The sequence below is a fragment of the Thermobia domestica genome, chromosome 5 (genome assembly GCF_964235325.1).
Source record: "Thermobia domestica chromosome 5, izTheDome1.hap1.1, whole genome shotgun sequence".
Taxonomy (NCBI): Eukaryota; Metazoa; Arthropoda; class Insecta; order Zygentoma; family Lepismatidae; genus Thermobia; species Thermobia domestica.
The window spans coordinates 201125961-201148232 of NC_137458.1; the positions used below are offsets into that span (position 1 = coordinate 201125961).

General features: G+C 37.3%; 1 protein-coding gene across 15 annotated transcripts in view; it reads left to right on the forward strand.

Annotated features, from left to right (window-relative positions):
- The first annotated feature begins 11810 nt into the window (after window positions 1-11810).
- The window catches only part of LOC145686344 (uncharacterized), a 584205-nt gene continuing 573743 nt past the window's right edge, over window positions 11811-22272 (forward strand). For 7 of the 15 annotated variants that reach the window (XR_014131592.1, XR_014131591.1, XM_081759575.1 and 4 more), the window contains exon 1: window positions 12187-12416. The gene's annotated coding sequence lies outside the window, so the exon portion shown is untranslated. Of the gene's footprint in view, window positions 12040-12186; window positions 12417-12505; window positions 12806-22272 lie in introns of those variants that run through there. The other 8 variants (XM_081759577.1, XM_081759578.1, XM_081759580.1 and 5 more) reach the window with 7 other exon arrangements.

Sequence of the window (22272 nt, forward strand, 5' to 3'; positions counted from 1 at the left end):
TCGGTAGTAATAGTAGTACGAAAAATTGAAGTAACAAGATTTTCTTCACATATTCAAAGTTTCGGAACTAAAAGTAACGCGTTACTTTCGAAGTAAAGTAACAGTTACTTTTTTGGGGCAAGTAACGCGTTAGTACCGGTAACGCGTTACATTTTAAGCGAAAGTAAAGTAACTTGTAATGCATTACATTTTTGCAAGTAACTTACCCAACACTGACTCCAGTTGGTATCCTTATATGGTTCATAAGGAATGCTAGCTAATAATGGCCATCTAGTTCAGTTTGGTGATCGTGCAATTGAACCTAGCATGGCTTACAGAGGCGGACTGGCCAGGGCCGCTAGGCCGCAATTGATGCCTAGGACCTCTCAGAAAGATTTAGTGAAAACAATAACGAAAGAGAAAGAGAGAAAAGCTAAAACAGAAGAAAGCTAAGTAGTTCGGTACATCACTGGTTATTATGCTACCAACACACACTCCTCCTCCATCCTTCCACCAGTAAGTTAAGTTTTTCAATAGTGCTCTTTCGTTGATGGATTTGTGGCTAGGCTCATCTTTCAATATGGCCTTTTATTATTGGAAACTGTGATTTAGTTTGTGCCTGGGGTCTTGGATCCTTCTTTCAATATTTGAGCAGTTGGGGTCCTTTCTTCATTACATTGAACAGTTAGGGCCCTGGGCCCTTTTTTCATTATGTTGGGCAATTGGGGTTTTGGACCCTTTTTCATTATTTTTGGGCAGTTGGGGCCCTTCATTCATTACATTGAGCAGTTGGGGCCCTTTCATCGTTGAAGACTGGGGCCTGTTTTGTAGCTGGGTCCATATTTAACCACAGGCTGATAGGTCCTTTATGGAGAAAGATAATCCTGAAATCATATACACCCACTACATGGCTCATGCTCTTAATTTGGTTATGACAAATTCAACTGAGCAGATCCCTGAAGCTGCAAACTTATTTGGTGTTGTTCAAACCAGTGCTGTGTTCCTGTCTGAATCCTATAAAAGAATGGATGCTTGGAAGAAAATGCTTGATTCAAGCCACAAGGGACGCGACAGATTACGAAACTTCAAGAAGTTGGTGCAACACGATGGTGGAGCAAAAACATGGCATTGAATGTGATAATCGACACTAACAAGTTTCGCTACGAAACAGGAAGCCAACACGAGGACGACCGTCCATCATCATCAAGATTTCTTACATTTTTATTGTTCCTCAATGATGTTGTACAGGACAGGCGCTTTGATGAGCTTGATGATGAGATTTTGCTGAATGAATGGACAGAATTTAACACTGTAATGATGTACTCTGTGTATCAGGACTTATTTACACAAACCGAGCCTGTTTTAAAATATCTGCAGTCTCACGGATTGGACTATCTTACGGCCTGGAGACTTGTAGACAATTTGCAGCAGCAGCTTCAGAAGAAAATAGAGGCAAAAGAAGATGTCTGTTTAATGCTTTATGAAAGTACAAAAATGTTTTGTGAGAAGATAAATCAACAGCTTGCGCAATCTGGTGTAGAGAGAAGAAGACCCTCCGCTCAGAAGAATCTCGACGAAGTAAATGCCTGGAGAGCCTGGAGAGATAGACTGAGAAAGAACTTAAATGTAAGTAAATATGATTTGTTCAAAATAAAATAATAATAATAATAATAATAATAAAAACGAAATTCGGAATACAGCTGTTACATGTGTCAGTGATAGATTTCAACAGTCGAAAGATCCACTGTCTGAACTTCAAATGCTGGATCCCAAGCATATTTCGAAAATTAAGAAGAATGGTATGCCTGGAGGAGCTTTCAGCGTTCTTGCGACAATACTAAATATAAAATAGGAGGAAATACGCAAAGAGCTTCACCAGTTCTCTGTCGTGTAAAACCAGTGTTGGGTAAGTTACTTGTAAAAATGTAACGCGTTACAAGTTACTTTACCTTCTCTTAAAATGTAACGCGTTACTTGCCTCAAAAGAGTAACTGTTACTTTACTTCGAAAGTAACGCGTTACTAATGCGTTACTTTTAGATTCGAAACTTTGAATATGTGAAAAAAATCTTATTACTTCAGTTTTCCGTACTAATATTACTACCGCTATTATTATTATTATTATTATTATTATTATTATTATTATTATTATTATTATTATTATTATTATTATTATTATTATTATTATTATTATTATTATTGCACGTTCTGGATCGGTTTATGTAAATGCAAGGTCAAATTTTTACTTGACAGCTATATGAACATTTTAATGTAATGTAACATTGACTAAAATGCCATACTGCGTTACTCGTAGGGATGGGCACGAGTGACTTCGAGCAAGTTTTCTTTGAAACTCGATTCGACTAGAAACAAGCACCTTTGAGTTCGACCCGAGAACTCGGCTTGAAAAATTTCCTCCAACTCGATTCGAATTCGGGTCGAGTTTCGAGTCGAGTCAAGCCAAATCTGGTGCATAGTTTTGAGTACTCTCTTCAAGTATTTTACATAGACAATATAATTATTATCAAGAGTACTACTACTACTACAACTTATTATTATTATTATTATTATTATTATTATTATTATTATTATTATTATTAGTAGTAGTAGTAGTAGTAGTAGTAGTAGTAGTAGTAGTAGTAGTAGTAGTAGTAGTATTATAACACTGTGTATAAACATGAAAGATAGGCGGTTTATATCTGAATACTAAAATGTAGTTGATTGCCAACCTTGGTAGTCGTGAAGTCTAGGAGTCAAGGATATGTTCACGAGCTTCTGAATTTGGATTGAGGATCTAGGTTGAGTATTCGGGTTCGAGCCAAACATTGTTAAAAGTTATAGGGTACTAGCCAAATATCTTCAAAACTGCTTGGCCTGGGTTTAGAATTATCAACGACTCGAGCAGCTCGGCTCACAGCTCATTCACTATCGATCCAAACCGAGAAGTGAGCCGAGCCAACAGCTTACTCAACCGAGTCGGCTAGAGCCCTTCGCTTAGTTGAGTCGAACCGAGCAGATGGCTCATCCCAACTAAGCCAGCTCGAGCCGATGGTTCACCCCAAGCGAGCCGGCTTGAGCCATCGGCTCAGTTAAGCCAAGCCCTGCTAAGCTTGTTATAAAAATCTCTTGTAGTCTCTATCGAGACGCGACGAGATGCGAGCAGTGTCCCCTCTTGTGAGCAACACTAAAAGTATTCCATATTACTGCTTAGCTTACATTTCTCATGGTTTTCGCTTTCCAGTGTAATCAGGCCTTCAAAACGAGTTAAAACGAGCATGCCATTTATCAAACTCGACTCGACGCGAAAAACAGGAAATCGGCTCGGAACTCGACTCGAGAATATTACTTTTGACTCGACTCGAAACTCGACTTGGATTCGAGTCGAGTTTTAGCTTGACTCATGCCCATCCCTATGCGTTAGAAAAATGGTTGCTTATTATTATTCTGGTAAACTAATTATATAATAATAACAATGTTGCTATGTAAAATTAAAAGTACAGAATATAGAGAAACATTACACTACAACTGAAAAATGAGAACACATGAACTGGGGGTGAATCAAAACTTGCCAAAAACTCTAAAATCGATACTTGCTTTTTAAAGCTAGTTGTTCCAAACTCTATAATCAACGGGACTTTAGGATATGCAAACTGATCTAAAAAAAACTCTAATATTACATACCATCAACATTACATCAGAAAAGTAGGCCTACTCATCAGAACACAGTTTATTCATATTAACCCCTTACTGTATGTCGTTAATTATGGCACCCTAGTTGTTGATAAATATTTCTCGCTGGGGCACTACTTTACTTTTAAATTCTGTTCACCACCATCTTCAGCTTTTAAGAAAAAGTATTCTTTTAAATGTTCGAACGATAAAATATCTTCGTTCTCCATCTTTATAAAAACAACACCAATCAAAGTAAAATAGACTACCAATACCATTGCACTCGTAGTTCACTCACTGAATGTATTGATTTGGAGCCGTCTCAAAATCTAAGACAAAATCTTCCAGGTGCTTGCAATCAGTACACGTGATTTCCCTGAGGCTGTCCTCAGCTTCCAAAAACAGCAAGTAGCACTATATTTTGTTATAAACAAATCAAATTGTATCTATGAATGTATTTGCAAGCCTACCAACATAAAGTTCGTAAGGCGAAACGGGAAAATGCACATCGAGATTTCCCGTTCAGCCTTACGAACTTTATGATAACAGGCTTATGAACAAAGTGATAACAGGTTTTACATGCAAATTTCATTGCTAGAGGTCATAAGGCGAAACGAGAAAAGGCGAATAGTGCAGGAATCGTCGGTCACTGACATCGTTCAAGCTCCATTGTTTCATTCTGAGAAATTCACTTAAGGAAAGAAACACTTGTTTCCGAAAAAAAAATACATATATTACAGTTACTCATCCGAAATGTAACGCGAAAAAAGTAACGCAAAATAGGTACGTTACTTAAAAAATTGTAACGCGTTACCGTTACAGTTACTTTGGAAAAATGTAACGCGTTACTAGGAAACGTTACTTAAAAAGTAATGCGTTACAAGTAACGCGTTACCTGCGTTACGTTACTTCCCAACACTGTGTAAAACGCACTCTGACAAAACGTTCTGCTTTTTGATGATTCTGAAGAATGATGTGCCTGAATTCATAGAATAAGATTATGATGAAGATTTTGCATCTGAGCCTGCTATACAGGATGGAACATCTTTGGACGGGATTCACGGCAAGAGTGATAATGCTGCAGACACCTTGTGTAAAGATTGTCATGTGCAGAGAAAATATTGTACCAATTCCTATGTCAGTCTAGTTGTTTTAATAATTTATACATTGTACCTAGGTATACAAATATACAAAGTCTTTTTTACCATGTACACAAGTGATACATATGTGAAAGGTGCTTATCAAATTAAAGTTGGTGAAAGCAAATCTCAGAGCTAGTTTGCCTGAAGATATTTTGAACAATTTTTACTAATGAGTATGGAAAACGACATGTTAAATTTAGTGCCCATGGACGAAGTTATTCAAGATCTCCAATTCATCATATGAACTGAAAAGAAAGTTAACTTTTTAAAATTATTAGTTGTTTAGTGTTTCAGCAGCGTTTTCCATTTTCAGTAAAACTGTCGTGTTCATTCCACAGTCAAAAGTTATTATTAGTTGTTTAGTGATTCAATTTTTAGTAATGTTCACCTCTGGTGCATGGGGTTCCGGGTTCAAACCCTGCTCCCGCCAAGTGAACTTTGTGGTAGAGAAACACCGTGTGCGTGGGTTTCCTCGGGGTTCCCCCGTTTCCTCCCACTTTCTTCATTCCACCATTCCATTCATTTCTCATCTTCACCGTCTCCTTTAGCCTAGCCGGCATAAGCGTGGGACGTAAAACTAAAAAATTTCATTTTTTTCAATTTTTAGTAAGCTGTCCTGTTCATTCCACAGTAAAAAGTTATTGGCCATTATTTATATAGTGTTTCAGCTACTATATGGCAATACAATAATGATTATAAAATATTTTCTCGAGAGTTTATCTTTCTGGAAATCCTGCGCTTTGCTGATTGATTAAAACCTGCTGTGACATCAAATCTCCAAAGACCAATGATGAACCATAGCTTGCAAAGCCTACCAGTAACTACGAATTTAGAAATGCATAACGCAATTGCTCATCGCAAATGTCCATTGTACGCTATTTTAGAAATTGGTGTAGTCTGATGGTCCTCCTTGGTAACCGCGGCCTAGGCCCTAATATTCCCAGTTCGCCCCTGATGGCTTATCAATAACGACACTACAACGTTATTTGCCGCAAAATACTTCTAAACCAGACCTAGTTTTGGATGCAAATAAACACGAACTGAAGCTCGTAATGTAATGAGAAACATTTTTGAACATGGTAAAAGTAACAAGGCCAAAACGTTTTCAATTTTACATCATCAATTGAGTGGAACACAAGTTCTGTATATAAATTTGAAATAAAAGAAGGTGTAAGTGAACATAAATCAAGAATTATAATGCAAGGAATTTCACAAGTAATAATATTGATAATCATCTCTCTCTGTTTTTAAACACGTACACACATAAAACAGACAAACGAAAACAACAAGCATAGTAGCAGGTTGAACTTGAATCTTTGTGACGTCATCCGTACGTGGCCAATAAGAGTGCTACTTCAGCCATATACTGGCTGAACCTCTTGGGATTGGCGAAAATGCTTGCTGACTTGCCATCACTCACTTAGTGTTGCCAGATCTCCTGATTTTCCAGGAGATTTCCTGGTTTTTCAAGTTATCTTCTGGTCTACAGATTTTTGTTTAAAAAATGTTAAAAACTCCTGGTTTTCCGCATCACCCAAAAGCTCTTAGAAAATGTAGACTTCAGAAACCAAAAGGGGGTTCTTATCTACAGATGAAATGTACTTTGCAGCGAAAGTTTCCCTATCCATAGCATCAACAAATCTCCCAAATGATGGACTACAAGATTTTAAACTCAGGTGTCTTGAATTATATATTGAAACAGTACATCAAATTGGAGAGAGATATGAACTTCTCTGCGGCTAAGCTTTTAGTGTACAGGACTTTGGCGTGGAAGGCCCGGGTTCGATTCCCGGTAGAAACTTATGTGGTTCGGATTCCACATTAATTAGTAGCTCCACGTCTCATATAGCCTCGCTGTTGAACGGGACGTTAAACTCAACTCTATATACGCTTCATGATCCCGTCATGAAACATTTAATGATTAGCCCATTAAATGAGATAAAAAAAAAAAAAAGCGGCAGAATCAATTGCTCCTCTCGTAGCTGACTTTCCTAACGTTATAGAATAGAGTAAATTGCAACAAGTAGACACAGAATGGCGGTTATTGCGCAACACAGTTTTGTAAACTGAAAATGATGTTTCTGTTCAAGATTTTTGGATGCTTGTCAGAAGCGTAATTTCAGATGTTGCTAAGGGAGATAAGACCCTTTGATATAAGTAAAACTTCGAACTTTTCAATGATTCACTACTATTCTATTGATAAAATCAATATAAAACTCCAACTCAGAGAGGGCAATTGCCCCTCTCTGCCCTCCCTAAACGACACCTCTTATGCTAGTTAGTAAAAGAAAAGCCTAACCAGTTAATGTTTCCGAATTTATGCACATTTGTTAGTCCTTTCCTCTGCCTACCTCAAGTGCAGAGTCGGCGCGAGGGGGGTCGAGCCGCGCCACCGCCCAGAGCGGCAAGTCTAATGGGCGGCAAAATTTGGAAAAGACAAGAATATTATCAAAATATAATGCTTCGTAATAGGCACATGGAAAAATAAAATTGTCTTCACCTGGGAATGTAACTGAACTTACTTCATTCACATTCAGGAAAATACGTAGGAAATTAAGAGCATTCCCCCCTCATTTTCAATTGTCAAACTACTAGCCACAGGTATCTCGTTCAATATTTCCCTTGCAGTGGCGTAGAAAAGATTTTCAACTAGGGTGGATAAGGTTATCAAGGTGTCTTATATATTTTTTTTTATTCAACAATGTTCTAACGCTTCACTTCAAGTATGCAAAAGATACACTCCCACTTGAGACAGGCTATTCTAGCCTATAGCATCTAGAGACATTTAGGCTCTAGCATCGAGTTTTTAACCAATTTACAAACTGTTCATTCCGAATATTAGAACCACCCTAATCAAAAAAGGTCCTCCAAGGCAATTAACAAAGTTTGACAACTGTCCCAGAGATAATTTCAACCGTCGGTTCGCAGATAACTGTCACAAGTACAGATTATGTAATAGCGAATGTGTGTTCAGAAAGTGGTTAGTTTATTCAGAAAGTAAGAATGCTGTTTTCGGTTTTTGTTGCAAATTATTTTCCACAAGTAAAATATATTTCATAGTTGAAAACTATAACAATTGGCGCCACATTTCTAAAGCTTTGGCTAGTCATAATAGGTTTCTATTCAGTTTGAAGCGCAAATAAGGTGGATGGAGCTTTCGATAAGACTGAAGAGTGGTCTTACAATTGATGCAGAGTGGTGGCTAAGTGGTTAGCGTACGCGCCTCAGGATGGGAGACTCGGGTTCGATTCCAAGCGGAAGCTCATGTAGTTCGAAAAATGAAGTCTGTGAGTTTTACGTCCCACGGTTATGCCGGTTAGGCTAAAGGAGACGGTGATTATGAGAGATGAGTGAAATGGTGGAATGAAGAAAGTGGGAGGAAACGGGAGAACCCCGAGAAAACCCACGAGCACGGTGTTTGTCCATCACAGAGTTCACTTGGCGGGGGCTGGGATCGAACCCGGGACCCCAAGCACCAGAGGTGAACGCTCTACCACTGAGCCACCGCGCCCCCCTACTCATGTAGTTCGAATTCCACGTTAGTCAGTAGGTCCAAGTCTCATATAGCCCCGCTGCTGAACGGGACGTTAAGCTAAAAATCAACTCAATTTATGCAGAACACCAGAAAATGTTAAATATCGAAGCACAACATTGAAAGAACGTATAGAACGAGTAGTTGCAATAATATAGTTTTTAGGTGAGCAATGTCTACCGGTACGCGGAACATCAGGTAAACTTAACACAAGTAATAATGGCAGTTTTCCGAAACTGGTAGAACCCTTTGCAAAGTTTGACAGCGCCATGGTCGAAGACATTAAAAGAACCATAGGAGGACAAAATAAATACCACTATTACTTAGGAAAAGATGTCTAAAACGAAATTATTCAAATTCTTAGTGAACAAATTAAAAGTAAAATCCTGTCTTTTGAGAGATACAAAATATTATAGTATAATACTAGACTGCACACCAGATATTTCTGATACAGCAAATGACAATACTCGATACTTTTGTACAAATTATTACGGCTTGTGTATAGCCCGCTTTCCCAGTTCTTTGTCACAGCAACTGGAGGAGTCACTACTACTACTACTACTACTACTACTTTACTACTACTACTACTACTACTACTACTACTACTACTACTACTACTACTACTACTACTACTACTTATATGGAGAAGAGAACCCAACCAACCTTGCGGGGCTTGTAACCCGTTCCTACTACTAGTACTACTACTACTATTGCTATAACTACCACTACTACTGCTGCTGCCACTACTACTATCGCTACTACTACTACTTATACTAAAGCTTCCTTACCACAAGATTTACACCTTAAATCTTTATAACATGCGATTCCGATTCATTATGAACTAATATGAATAATTAGAATCACTATAATTCGTTAAAAATCACTGGGGGGAGCGGGCTATACTCAATCCCAAATGGCATACAATAATGGAAAGTGACTTGTAAAAATTTGCTAACATTTTCTTGGTTTCGTACCGGTAACAGACACCACTGGTCTAGGACTGACAGAAGTAATAATTAAACAGCTAAACGAAATTAACATTCCTATCGAAGACATGAGAGGCCAAGGATAAGACAATGATTCCAATATGAAAGGCATTCAGGTATTCAGAAGGGAATTTTAGAAAAAAATCCCGAACCTACTATGTTCCTTGCAGTAGTAATTCACTAAACATTGTCATTAACGAAGCAGACACAGCATCTCAGTATGCCGTTTCTTTCTTTTCTTTCTTTTTTCTTTGCATAGTTAATGACTTTTCTACGTCAGTTCAACGTTGGGCTATACTAAAGGAACGTATTGGCCAGGGGCGTCATTTCACACTTCGCTTGAGGGGGGCAAGAGCACCACCGACATAAGACTTTTACGTTTTGTACTAGTATATTAGTAGACAGTCGATTAAAGTATATGTATTCCTCAAACTCTTGGGGGGGCAATTGCCCCCTCCTGCCTTCCCTAAATGACGCCCCTGGTATTGGCAGTTTCACTTTAAAACCATAAAGCACAACAAGGTGAGAGAGCCGAATTGATGCTCTGACTTTACTTAGATATCAAATAGGGAAGGTTTATGATGCTTTACTTCAAAAAAGTAACGACAATAGAACAGATAGAATGGTTACCAAAGATGCTCTGTGTATAGCAAACCAGCTGCGTGACTTTCCTTTCCTTTGCTCACTTGTTATCTGGTATGACTCGTTATCTGGTTTACTCCACATAAACATAGTAAGCAAAAGTCTCCAAAGCATTGATTCTCATGTATTGGATGCAATCGGGTTTCTTGAAAATATATCTGAGTACTTTGACATGAACAGAAATGGTGCAAAGTTTCAATCTTACTTAGTTGATGTGATGGAGTTGGCATCAGCTTAGATATGGATGATCCACGAATAGGTAATACAGTGCAAGCTCGAAGTCGAAAGAAGAAGAGAGAATTTCAGTACAAGGCAAGGATCTTATAAAATAGAGGATCTGCCCTTACAACAAAATCTTGAAGCCATACGTCACAGTTTCGCCACCCCTTCTCTGCCCACTCCGCCCAATAGGATCGCAGTGTTTTGAGCCAACAATCATGGCGGAAACGAAAGTAGCCAATCAGACGATGGTGGAAACGAGAGTAGCCAATCAGACGTGCCGATGCTCGGTTGCTTTTTGGCTTCAACGATTTAATAGGATGAAGATACATATGGGCAGATCCTCTATTTATAACATCCTTGGTACAAGGCAGAGAATGAAGCTATTGAAGATCCACAAACAAGATCGATTTTTATTACAAAATTCTAGGGGTGATTGTGTTACCATTAAGAGAAAGGTTTGAGCAACATCACATTGAGTATTTCGATTTTCTTTACAATATAAGTAATCTTAAAGATATGCCACCTGAATTTCTGTCTGAAAAGTGTACTAAACTTGCCAGCATTTTTACACTCAAAGAATCGGATGATATTAACCCTAGTGATTTGAAAGACAAACTGAAAGTGTTATCCGCTATAGTTAAGCCTAAAAGTTCATCAAAACAGACTAAAATTAATTAAGGAACATGATTTTGCTTCCAATATCAGTGTTGAACTTAGGGTTTTGTTAACCTTACCGGATGTCTGAAACACACCTGAGTAGTCTAGCGATATCAGTAGAACACGAATTGGCTGAAACATTGGACTATGTGAAATGTGATAAAGGAATTTACTCATATCAAAGCAAGAAAAGTTTCTTTAAATTAAGATGTGTTAAATTTATGTATCTCTATTGTATTTTAGTAAATTATAAGGGTTAGGCAAATCCAGGGGCGTAAATAAGGGCCCCGCAGACCCCGCATTACGGGAGGGCCTCAGGCTATCAGGGGGCCCCAAATCGTGAAGTGGGAAGTAGAGAAGGGGCTTCACTCCACACTGTCTGCGGGGAGGCCCCCAAACCTTTAGTTACGCCACTGGGCTAATCACATAGCCCTATGCAGAGTCGTTCTGATCCGTGATTAGTTCCATACTAAAGAGCTCGACTAACATATGTTTCCTGTAGTAGTCAGGCTTTTAGTATAACGCTAATCACATTTCAAAACAACTCTGCATATGGCGGTTAGTTATTCCGTAATATCTGATTCAGTACATTATCTTCATACTTCATTGGGAACACCTTTTGATATAAAGTAAGCTTAAAAATTAAGGGCGTTATGCAGAGTCGGTATGACATGTGATTAGTGGCATACTAAAGTGTACGACCAACATATATTTCCTGCAGTAGTCAGGTTTTTAGTATAAACTTAATCATACGTCAAAATGACTCTGCATAAGGCGGTAGAATTCTTAGTCGTGACTAAAACGTAAGGAGCCGTTTAAATATTACGTAAGCATTTGAGAGAGGCATTTTTTAAAGTTTACTTTTCCTTTTTATACATGCTTTTAAATGGGGCATCTTATTTCTACGTGACACTTGAACGTCTTTTGTCAAAAGACGGTTTGTAGATTGAAGCGGTGGCATGTGGAAGTACCGCCCAGGGCGGCAAAACTGCTAGCGCCGGCCCTGCTCAAGTGTCACTGTAGAAAAGGTGTTTTCCCGTAAATTTGATGAAGTCAAAACAGACAGACTTGATATTCAAATTTTGCAAGGATTGCTACACACAAGAAGGCTCACTTCTAACAGCTCATGCTAGGATTACCTGTGGATCGCTCTCTGACCAGCAGAGTCAATATTGACGTGTGCGCAGATGAAGATGATTAGCTTTTTATTGGTAAGTATAATCATTGATGGGTTCACTGTTTGCCTTGTAAAAAAAAATCAACCTAATTAAAATATTTAGGTAGTAAGTTGTATCCCCTGGATTTTTCCTGTATTTTGGATATGAATTTTCCTGATTTTTCGAAAAATTGGTTGGCAACACTGCACTCACTGGCTATGCGCGCGGGAACTTTGATGTGTATTCCCTGCCGTCAAGATTTAGATTTTCTGATTGTATCTATTCGATCATCTGACGTTACGAAAGTTCTACAAAATTATATAGTAGCAACTATAAATTACTAGCAATAAGATATTAAGTTAATTGAAGTTTCGAAGACAAAATTGAGCGAATTTCATTAAATAAAAGCTACTATACATAATACGACGTACGTAAGTATAAGTGCAATATAGTAGAGGAATTCATTATCATAAGCAAGTTAACGAAATGTTATTTTATCTTAGTCTAATCTGAATGTAGTATAATTTTGGGAACGGGTTTGAAATATTGCCATATTCTAGTGCTCTTTATGTAATATCGCATCAACACGTTAACTCATATAATCGGAGAATTTAACTTCGTTTTTCACCCTAATTAATTACCATACACTGGTCGCTAGTATTAAGTATTTTACTCTCATGCCGACATTTCGTGTAACCATTTCTACGTAAATTTCGCATTTCGAGGGTATTATCTGTGGCAGTTAATTTGAATTCCATCTTATAATGTTACGGTTTAAGATACAAGTTTGGGATAAGAGGGGCGCAACTGGAACGATTTGGTTGGTATAGCAGCTATGGTACTGGTTAAAAGAGGTGGGATCAGAAATTTGTTGAGTTAACGGAAGAAATAATATTATTCAAAAGAACAGTGCATAGGAAGTAAGAATCGTATTTGTCGCAGCGTAAAAGTAGAAATACGGCCTCTGTACTGCAGAGCATTTCATTTTGTCATTTATCAGATGTTCACTATCACCATAGAAAGTGCTTGACAAGAATTCCTCTGTGCACATTCACTTTAGGATTTCACCGTTTTTCGTGTTAGTACTGGGTCCGGGAATATATATTAGAACTCCAACTACAAGCCAACTTGTGCTGGGCGGCCACTGAAAGAGGGTTAACTGCTGTCGCGCCGGACAAATTTTAGGAAATTTGCCGGGTCAATTGGATAATTTATTTAAGTTTGTGAGAAAGAATTAGTGAAAATGAGGTAAGGGGAATAGTAAAAGTTAACAAAGTGTTTGTTTTTGATGTTGTAAGCGGCACTGTATGTGAAGGCGGATGGACTATTTCGCGGAGAGGTACACTTGTTTTACTATACGGATCCATAGATTATAAAATGTACAGAAAAGGATTGAGTATAGCCAACTCTCCCCCAGTGATTTTTAACGAATCATAGTGATTCTAACGATTCATATTAGTTCATAATGAATCGGAATCGCATGTTATAAAGATTTAAGATGTAAAACTTGTGGTAAGGAAGCTTTAGTGTAAGTAGTGGTAGTAGTAGTAGCGGTAGTAGTAGTAGTAGTAGGAACGGGTTAGAAGCCCTAATTGGGTTGGGTTCTGTTCTCGATATAAGTAGTAGTAGTAGTAGTAGTAATAGCGATAGTAGTAGTAGTAGTGACTCTTCCAGTTTCGGTGACAAAGAACTGGGGGGAGCGGGCTATACACAAGTCCAGAAAAATTTGGGCAAGTCTTTAATTTAACCATTTCATGTCGAGAATAGACCTCGAAAAATCAACCCCTGCGGGCTTCTTACCTGTTCCTACTGCTACTTATACGTAATAAGGATCCGTTTAGTAAAACTGCACGCCTAGTAACATAATCTAATGTAACTTAGTGTAATGTAACCGAATGCAGTACATTTTGGTACTTTTTTTCGATTTTCAAATTGGTTCGGCGATACAGCAGTAATACCCTGTAAAAGCACAAATACTAACCAATTCAGGGCAGGATGCTGCAAGGAACCCGAGTAGAAATGTAAGGGCTTGGAAAAAACCGGCTTTTTTTTTTGTGCAAAAAACGCGGTTTTTTCTGCTTCGCTTTTTTGCTTGGGAAATTTTGGTCTTTTTTCAAAATTTTGCTTTAAATTGATAAAACAGACTTTGTTTTGCTTCACTACAGCACAGAAACTCATTTATTTAGTGGTTGATTTAGGTAATAATATAAAACCTAAAATAAACCATGAATTTCGAAAAGGTTTCTTAAAAATTCTTAACATATTTACATTATGAATTCCTAAGGATTAACCAATAGATGTAATGATTTTTAATCTCTTATACACAAAAGTAAATACTTTTATTTAAAAAATGATACACAAATAACTAGCAAAATTGTATGTAGTATTTTTACTTCAAAATATCACACACCCTCTTTTTGAAACAAAATAAGATAAAACATGAGGGAAATACATTTATATGATAATCTTAAAGGCTGCACACCAAGAGCTTGGTTTCAGGTGGTTCTGCACATTCTTGAAACTTTTAAGTTTTAACTTTCATATAAATTGTATTGATATTTCGAACAAATTTTTCATTCATTGATCACGTACGTAATAATCTGTTACCACCTATTAGGTGCTTCGGATCTGCAACATCGGTAAAATTCCGGGCAAATTTTTACTTTGACTCCAACTGTGACTTCAACCGATTCATGTGATCCGGTTCCCGGAGCAGTTTAGGAATCATTCCTAAACTGCTCCCGGAACCGGATCACATGAATCGATTACAATTACTAACACAGTGAAAGTAATGTACGATGTTAAGAATTATACTATAAGTACAAGGGCCACAATGTTACTATACGATGTTAAGAATTATACTATAAGTACAAGGGCCACAATGTTACTATACGAAGTTAAGAATTATACTATAAGTACAAGGGCCACAATGTTACTAAACATCAATTCAGGTGAAGCGGTGACTATGAATTTTGAGATCTAAATGGGGGGCTACCGCCCCCCAACCCCCCGCTCAAGTACCATAAAAACATCCAAAATAGTAATAAATAATCACACCACTACTATAAAGCTAAGATAAGAAGGGAAAAATTAAAAAAAAAAAAAAAACACTCGTCTCTAATCATAAATCAGTGCATGACAAAGAAAAAAGAAAAATACATCTCAACAAGACAATAGGACAAGCAGCAGCAAACCAAATACTTTGCCTAATACTCAAATGCAAAACAAATCAAGAATAAAAATAATATGAATTAAAAAAAGAAAACACTCACCATTTCGCCATAGGAGAAATCTCATGAATAATGAACTCATAACTGCTGATTCCACACACGAAAAAATAAGATACCAAGAACACATGCGCAATACTCAACATTACTGAAAAATGTTCCTTTCCGCACACACGTCGTTTTATTAAACCGAGCACACTTGCTATTATTACAAACAAGAAACCAATAAACGTCCACTTTTAGAATACGTCGAAAATATCTTCAGTTTAGACCACAACTATGATAGGTTTTCTCTAACTCAATTCAACCAATTCAATTACGCGCTCCCGCATGCCACAAACAGCTGCACACACATACATGCACACAGAACATGTGACTACTAACCAACTACCATATGACTACACAAACACCTAGTGGGAAAAATATGAACTAAGACGTCACACCAAAGGCACGAACAGTTCTAACAAGTGACTCACGCACAAACAGTTCCAGGAAGTAACTGAACCTATAAGAACCGATTAAAGTCACAGTTGGAGTCAAAGTAAAGACTTACCAAATTCCGAATTCTATAATGACTGTTCTGTTCCTTAAGCTTGTTTAGAGTCGGGGAAGTACCGAATTTTCTGTTCATGCATCATATGCGTAATAGACCGCTCATCTGATCGTGTTGTTTCCTAGACTTATAATCACCATCAAGGTTTACTCAGTGCTGAAGGTTTCTGAAGTTTTAACGACAGCAATTCAACTTTTTTGTTTAAAAATAAGAAAAAAATGGAATACTAAGAAGAGTTGAAAGAATCAATCACTGTGTCAATGCGACAAAACTTATTGTAATATTTAGCGTCGTATTTCTCTTAACATTCTATTAACAAGATTGATTCCATACGCAGATGAAATTATTGGAGATTATCAGTGTGGATTTAGGGAAATCGATCAACTATCGACCAGATATTTCATATTCGATAAATACTCGAAAAGAAGTGGGAATATGTTACCCAGCACATCAGCTGTTTATTGATTTTAAAAAAGGTTTACGACTCGGATAGGAGGGAAGTATTGTACAATTCTTACAGAATTCGAAATACCGAAAAAGCTAGTTAGATTAATTAAAATGTGTTTAAATGAATCCCAGAGTAAAGTCCGAGTGGAAAAATTCTTGTCCATGAGCTTCAACGTCGAGAATAGTCTGATACTAGGAGATGCGTTATCGCCATTATTATTCAGCATTGTTCCGGAGTACGCTATAAGGAAAATTAAAGATAGCAACCAGGCCCTAGAGCTGAACGGTATTCACCAGGTTATGGCGTATGCTGATGATGTAAATTTAATAGGGGATGATAGGAGAACAATAGAAAGAAATTCATAGGCCTTACTAAACGCTTGCAGCGACATTAGTTTAGAAGTAAATGCAGAGAAAAGTAAGTACATGGAAGATCACCGAGATCGTAATACGGCAAATTGTGGATGCGTTAAAATATCAAATAATACTTTCGACAAAGTGGATACTTTTAAATATATAGGATCAATATTACCAGACCAAAATCATATCCACAAAGAAATTAAATGTCGACTGGAATCAGGAAAATCGTGTTATTATTCAGTTCAAAATATTTTGTTGTCGCGAATTCTATCGATGAATTTAAAGCTTAAAATATATAAAACGATAATTATGCCTGTTGTTCTGTATGGTTGTGGAACATGGTCGTTTGCGATGAGGAGAGAACGCAGACTGAAAGTATTTGAAAATAAAATCCTGAGACGAATATTCGGACGCAAGAAGAACGGGAATGGGGGAAACTTCATAACGAAGAACTGTATAATTTATACGGTTTACTGAACATAGTTACGGTCATCAAGTCTAGGAGGCTTAGGTGGGCAGGTCATGCAGGCAGAATGGAAGAAAGTAGGAACGCTTTCAAAGTTTTAACTGGAAATTCAATCGGAAAACGTCTATTAGGAAAACCTAGTTGCAGATGGGAGGCCAATATTAAGTTGGATCTCGAAGAAATAGGAATACGAAGCAGGGTTTGAAAAAACCCGGGCTTTTTTGATAAAGGCCAACCCACCTGGGCCCATATGGGTTTTTTCGGGTTTAATCGGGTTTTTTCGAAATATTTCAATGTCTTTGGGGTAAAAGTGTTAAAAAGTGGTTTATATTTCAAGATTGTCATTGTCACAAGTTACAACAATTTTCTACTTACTGGTGTTTTGAATAAAATGGCCGCCTTTTTTAAATTTTACATTCGATCGCTGAGAAAATCTATACAGCAAATTTTGCATATCTCGTGCTTCCACCGTGAAAATTTCAAATTAAAAGACTGAAAATTGCGCTTCGTAGCGTGGATACTCGCTGTTTTGAAAAAATGGCCGCCATTTTGATATTTTACGTCGGTATGCCGCCAAAATCTATACAGGAAACTTAGAGTGTCTCGTGCTTGTATTCTGAAGAATTTAACTTAAAAGGCCGAAAGTTGTACCCTGTAGTGTGTGTGGTACAGGCAGACAAACGAGTTGAGTTGATTTTGTATTTAACGTCCCTTTCAGCAGCGAGGCTATATGAGACGGGACCTACTGATTAACGTGGAATCCGAACCACATGAGATCCCTCCGGGAAGCAAACGCGGGTCCCATGCCGAAGACGCGTACACTAACCGCATAGCCATGAAGGAGCTCGGCAGACAAACGAACAAATGTAGATCAAGTCAACCAGAAGCCTGAATGACGTTCGCCAAATATGAATACCAAAAGGAGTCTATTAATTTAAAACAAAGACACAATTCATGTTGTATGAAATAAATAAATGTTTTAAAATGTCTTATATGAAATTAACATCTTCCAGCGTAAATAAACCTGCCATATTTTCTCCATGAGAATACTGGACATCTCAGATCCCTCCCTTCCTCAACTTTCCCACACAATGCAATAAACTGTAGTCTGGTTATGAACAAAAGTATAATAGGCCGCGGTGGCTCATTGGTAGTGTGTTCACCTCTAGTGCATGGGGTTCCTAGTTCGATCCCAGCTCGCGCCAAGTGAGCTTTGTGGTGGACAAATACCTTGTGCGTGGGCTTTCTCGAGGTTCTCACGTTTCCTCCCACTTTCTTCATTCCGTCATTTCATTCATTTCTCATCACCGTCACTTTGAGCATAGCAGGCATAACCGTGAGACTAAAACTAAAAGATTTCATTTTATTATTTTTTTTTTTTTCAATAATATAATAGGCGAAATTTTACTAGGCAGCAGCTGCTTTTCTCTGTTCGTACCCTGCAAGTAATTGTATAGACTGAAGATGCCTAAAAACTTAAGATGTGCTATAAAAATGCTTTATAGGAAAATAATATGCAAATTATTTAAATCAGTGGTACAATCTACTTTCAATTTTTTCGCGCGTTTAGCAATATTTATTTACATGGCTGTATCTGCCAAAATTACCTCCGTCAGTTTAATCTGATGAAAAGCTGATTTTTCTCCTTGTGTTGTGCGTATTTGTCAGGACCAGACTTACATTTTTCTAAGACTTGGACTAAAGCACAATTCTGTGCCCCTAGCCTCTGAAAAAGATTATAATTCCTGTTAACTTATCTAATGTGTTGCTGAAGAAAAGGTTAGTCATTTTCCCTGTGTTTCTAAATGTAGAAACACTCAAACGTTTTTTTTTATTTTAATTTTTTATTTATTTATTTATCTTTTTTTATGTTTCGAAGAGTATCCGAGTTTCCAAGTGCAATGGAAAAAGTAGCATTGCAAATTCCGCTCGCTATCAAGTCGAAACAGGGTGGTGGTATAACTTCTTCGAAACTGTTACGTGCAACAGTGTACTGTTCATTCACTAATTACATGATTCCCAGCCAATGTCAGAATTTTTTGTTTTTCACTTTTCGAATAAGCTGATATTGATAGCAGAATGGAACGGAGTTAAAATACGGGACATTTTCCTGTCCCGACTAAATTTACGGGGACGCGGGACACTCGGGCCCAAAAACGGGACATTCCCGTTTTTTACGGGACGTATGGCAGGGTTAAGCGTAAAATAAATAGTTTTATTGTTAAAGTATTCATTTCCGATCCTTCTTGGTTTAATTCGGGAATTTCCCGAGCACTTCTTTCACGGCGTGTACATCAAAACTTCCACTAGTACGGAAATTTGAACTCAGCACTTGATATAGTAAGCAAGCGTTACATAGTCTTCGGAACCCCGAGCATTAAGCTTCTTAAATTTGACAAGAATTTTTACGCTATTGCTGGTGTTGATTCTACACAACGATTATTTGAAGAGTAGCAACAAATGACTGAATTAAACTGTTATTGTTGGAAAACCAAATTTTAGTTGAAGAACCTTGTGTTTTACATCAAAGGTAAGAATAATACTAATAGTTTTACTAATGTATTTACATATGTACTATTAGTACCGGCACCTTTGACCTTAAACCCGTCAAACGGATGAGTGATAATATCCCTCGGTGTCGCCAAGTCGACGAGCATACTATTCACGGAAAATATTTTCTAAAGTACAAAATGCTTATTTTACTTCAAATAGGCTATAAGCATAATCCATACATTAATTTGTTCTATAACTATCTCAAACTAAGTTTTTTTTTTTTTTTTTTTTTTTTTTTTTTTTTAAATTCATTTAGTGCATTCAGAACTTTATAAAGGTCTTATGTTGAATGTTGTTGTATACCTTAGCGTGAAAGCCTCTAATTTGCCCAAGGAAAGTCTAAAATCTGATAAAAATCACTTACAATGTGATCACCTTAGTTGTATCAATAATATACTAACAAATAGGTCAAAAACCCAGGTGGGTTTTAAAGTGTGTTTTCTCAGGTGGGTCCAACCCGAAAAAAACTACCGGGTTTTTTCGGGCTGGGCCCTCTTGGGCAAACCCTGATACAAAGTAAAAACTGGTTCCAGTTGGATAAGGATAAAAGTTAGTGGAGAGCTTTTGTGAGTGTGGCATTGAACCTTCGGATTCCATAAGCCATAGGGAAAGAGAGAATATATTTAAGTTAAGCACAACTGCACAACAACCATGAGTGAGTGGTTAGTTTTCGCACTTCTATCGGGAAGTCCGGGATTCAACCCCGAATTCGAGCATTTTGACAAAAGTTTTTCTTAATTCCATCTGTGAATGTAGAGATAGTGCGTGTACTGTGAATCCTGGCCGATTTTCTTTATCGTTTTTAAATCGTTGTTATTACTAATTACCAGCAGTGACGGATTTGCGAAGGGGGTTAGGGTGGGGATGTTTTACAGATTAAAGCCTGTATCCCGAAATTACGGAATTTCTAAAACAGTCGAAATATTTATTATGCCTTTACTCATAAACTTCAAGCTCTCCTCAAATAAAAATTATGTATTTTAGAAAAACTAAACATTAATATGGAAAAACCCTCCCAAAATACTTTTCTAAATCCGCCACTGATTATCAGTATAAAATGATCTTCAAGGTTGTATTCGGAAGATTATTGCTGAATAGAAACACAACGAAATATTAGTTATGCCTATACTCATAAACTTCAACCTCCTCCCAAATGAAAATTAGGAAATTTTAGAAAAACCAAACATTAAGCAGAGAAACACCTCCCAAAATACTTTTCTGAATCCGCTACTGATTATTTCTATAAAACTGTATTCAAGATTGTATCTGGAAGATTAGTGCTAAATCATTGCACAGCTACAGTATAACAAAAATGTGGAAGTACGCTCTGACGGATATATTGAAAAAAATAAGTTTAACTTATGTGCTAGACGCTAGAGTAGGCCTACTAATCTCTAAAAAATCAAACACGGATTACTAAAATAGAAATGACGTAGAGAAGAAAAATATGTCGATAACTCAGAAGTTAAAATAAACATCCTCTACAATTGCCCTCAAATACTACGTACTGTATGTTTACTTTAATTCATAAAACATGTGCTCCATCTATCATGATGGTGAATTCCAGAGCGAAATATGGTATTTAGGTCATGAAATCTTATTTAACTTTAGAGTATACTATAAGAAAGCTATTCAAATAGAAAAATCATGAAAATGAAGAAAGCCAAAATTTCCAAAATTCTCGTTTTTTTTTTTTTTTCTCAAAAAAGCCGGCTTTTTTGCATCTCTAGACCCGAGTGATAGCAAAGAAATGTGTCCGTAGGGAGAAGGCGCGTCAATGATGGTGGTTGTGCGCGTAAACGAAGTTGTCACTAAAATCACTACGTTAGGTTAGATTGATTTGTTTCTCTACATTCATTGTGATTACTTATATCTGTGACTTGTACAATTCCGAAACTGCTTTCAGGATACTATGGACAACTGACTCGTTAGTGGTAAATGACTTGAATAATTACTGTAGTACATAACTTTCCATGTGCTCACTTTTTCCATATCTTTATTTTCAAGTGTATGCACTCCTACATTTACCACACTTAAGGAAAACAAATACCTTGGGAACCAGAAAAATGGTGTGTTAACGTAAAAATGAAAAATGAAATCTTTGAGTTTTACGTCCCACGGTTATGCCGGTTAGGCTAAAGGAGACGGTGAAGATGAGAGATGAATGAAATGGTGGAATGGAGAAAGTGGGAGGAAACGGGAGAACCCCGAGAAAACCCACGCACACGGTGTTTGTCCACCACAAAGTTCACTTGGCGGGAGCAGGGTTTGAACCCGTGACCCCAAGCACCAGAGGTGAACGCTCTACCACTGAGCCACCGCGGCCCCTTATGTGTGTTAACGTAGTCAAGAACTGACCTATGTAAACAAAAACGGCAACCAGAAATTTATCTACAAAAGCAAATAACTTTGGTAGCTGAAAAATTGTCTATAGAAGAACTTACGTAAATCATACGATACTTGGTACAAATTTTACCTCAAACAATAGATTTCAGAGCTGTCTTTATCAGCTTAAGGCTGTGTCCAACACTCAGAATGCGTTGGGATTTCCCTGCATAATAACATGGCATATTTCTTTCCAAAATTTTATGAAAACTATTTATTTTATATATTTCAAAATTCATCCAAATCTTTGTTAGTGTTAATATTGCATGTTCACTTTTACTTTTTGTTGCTAGTGT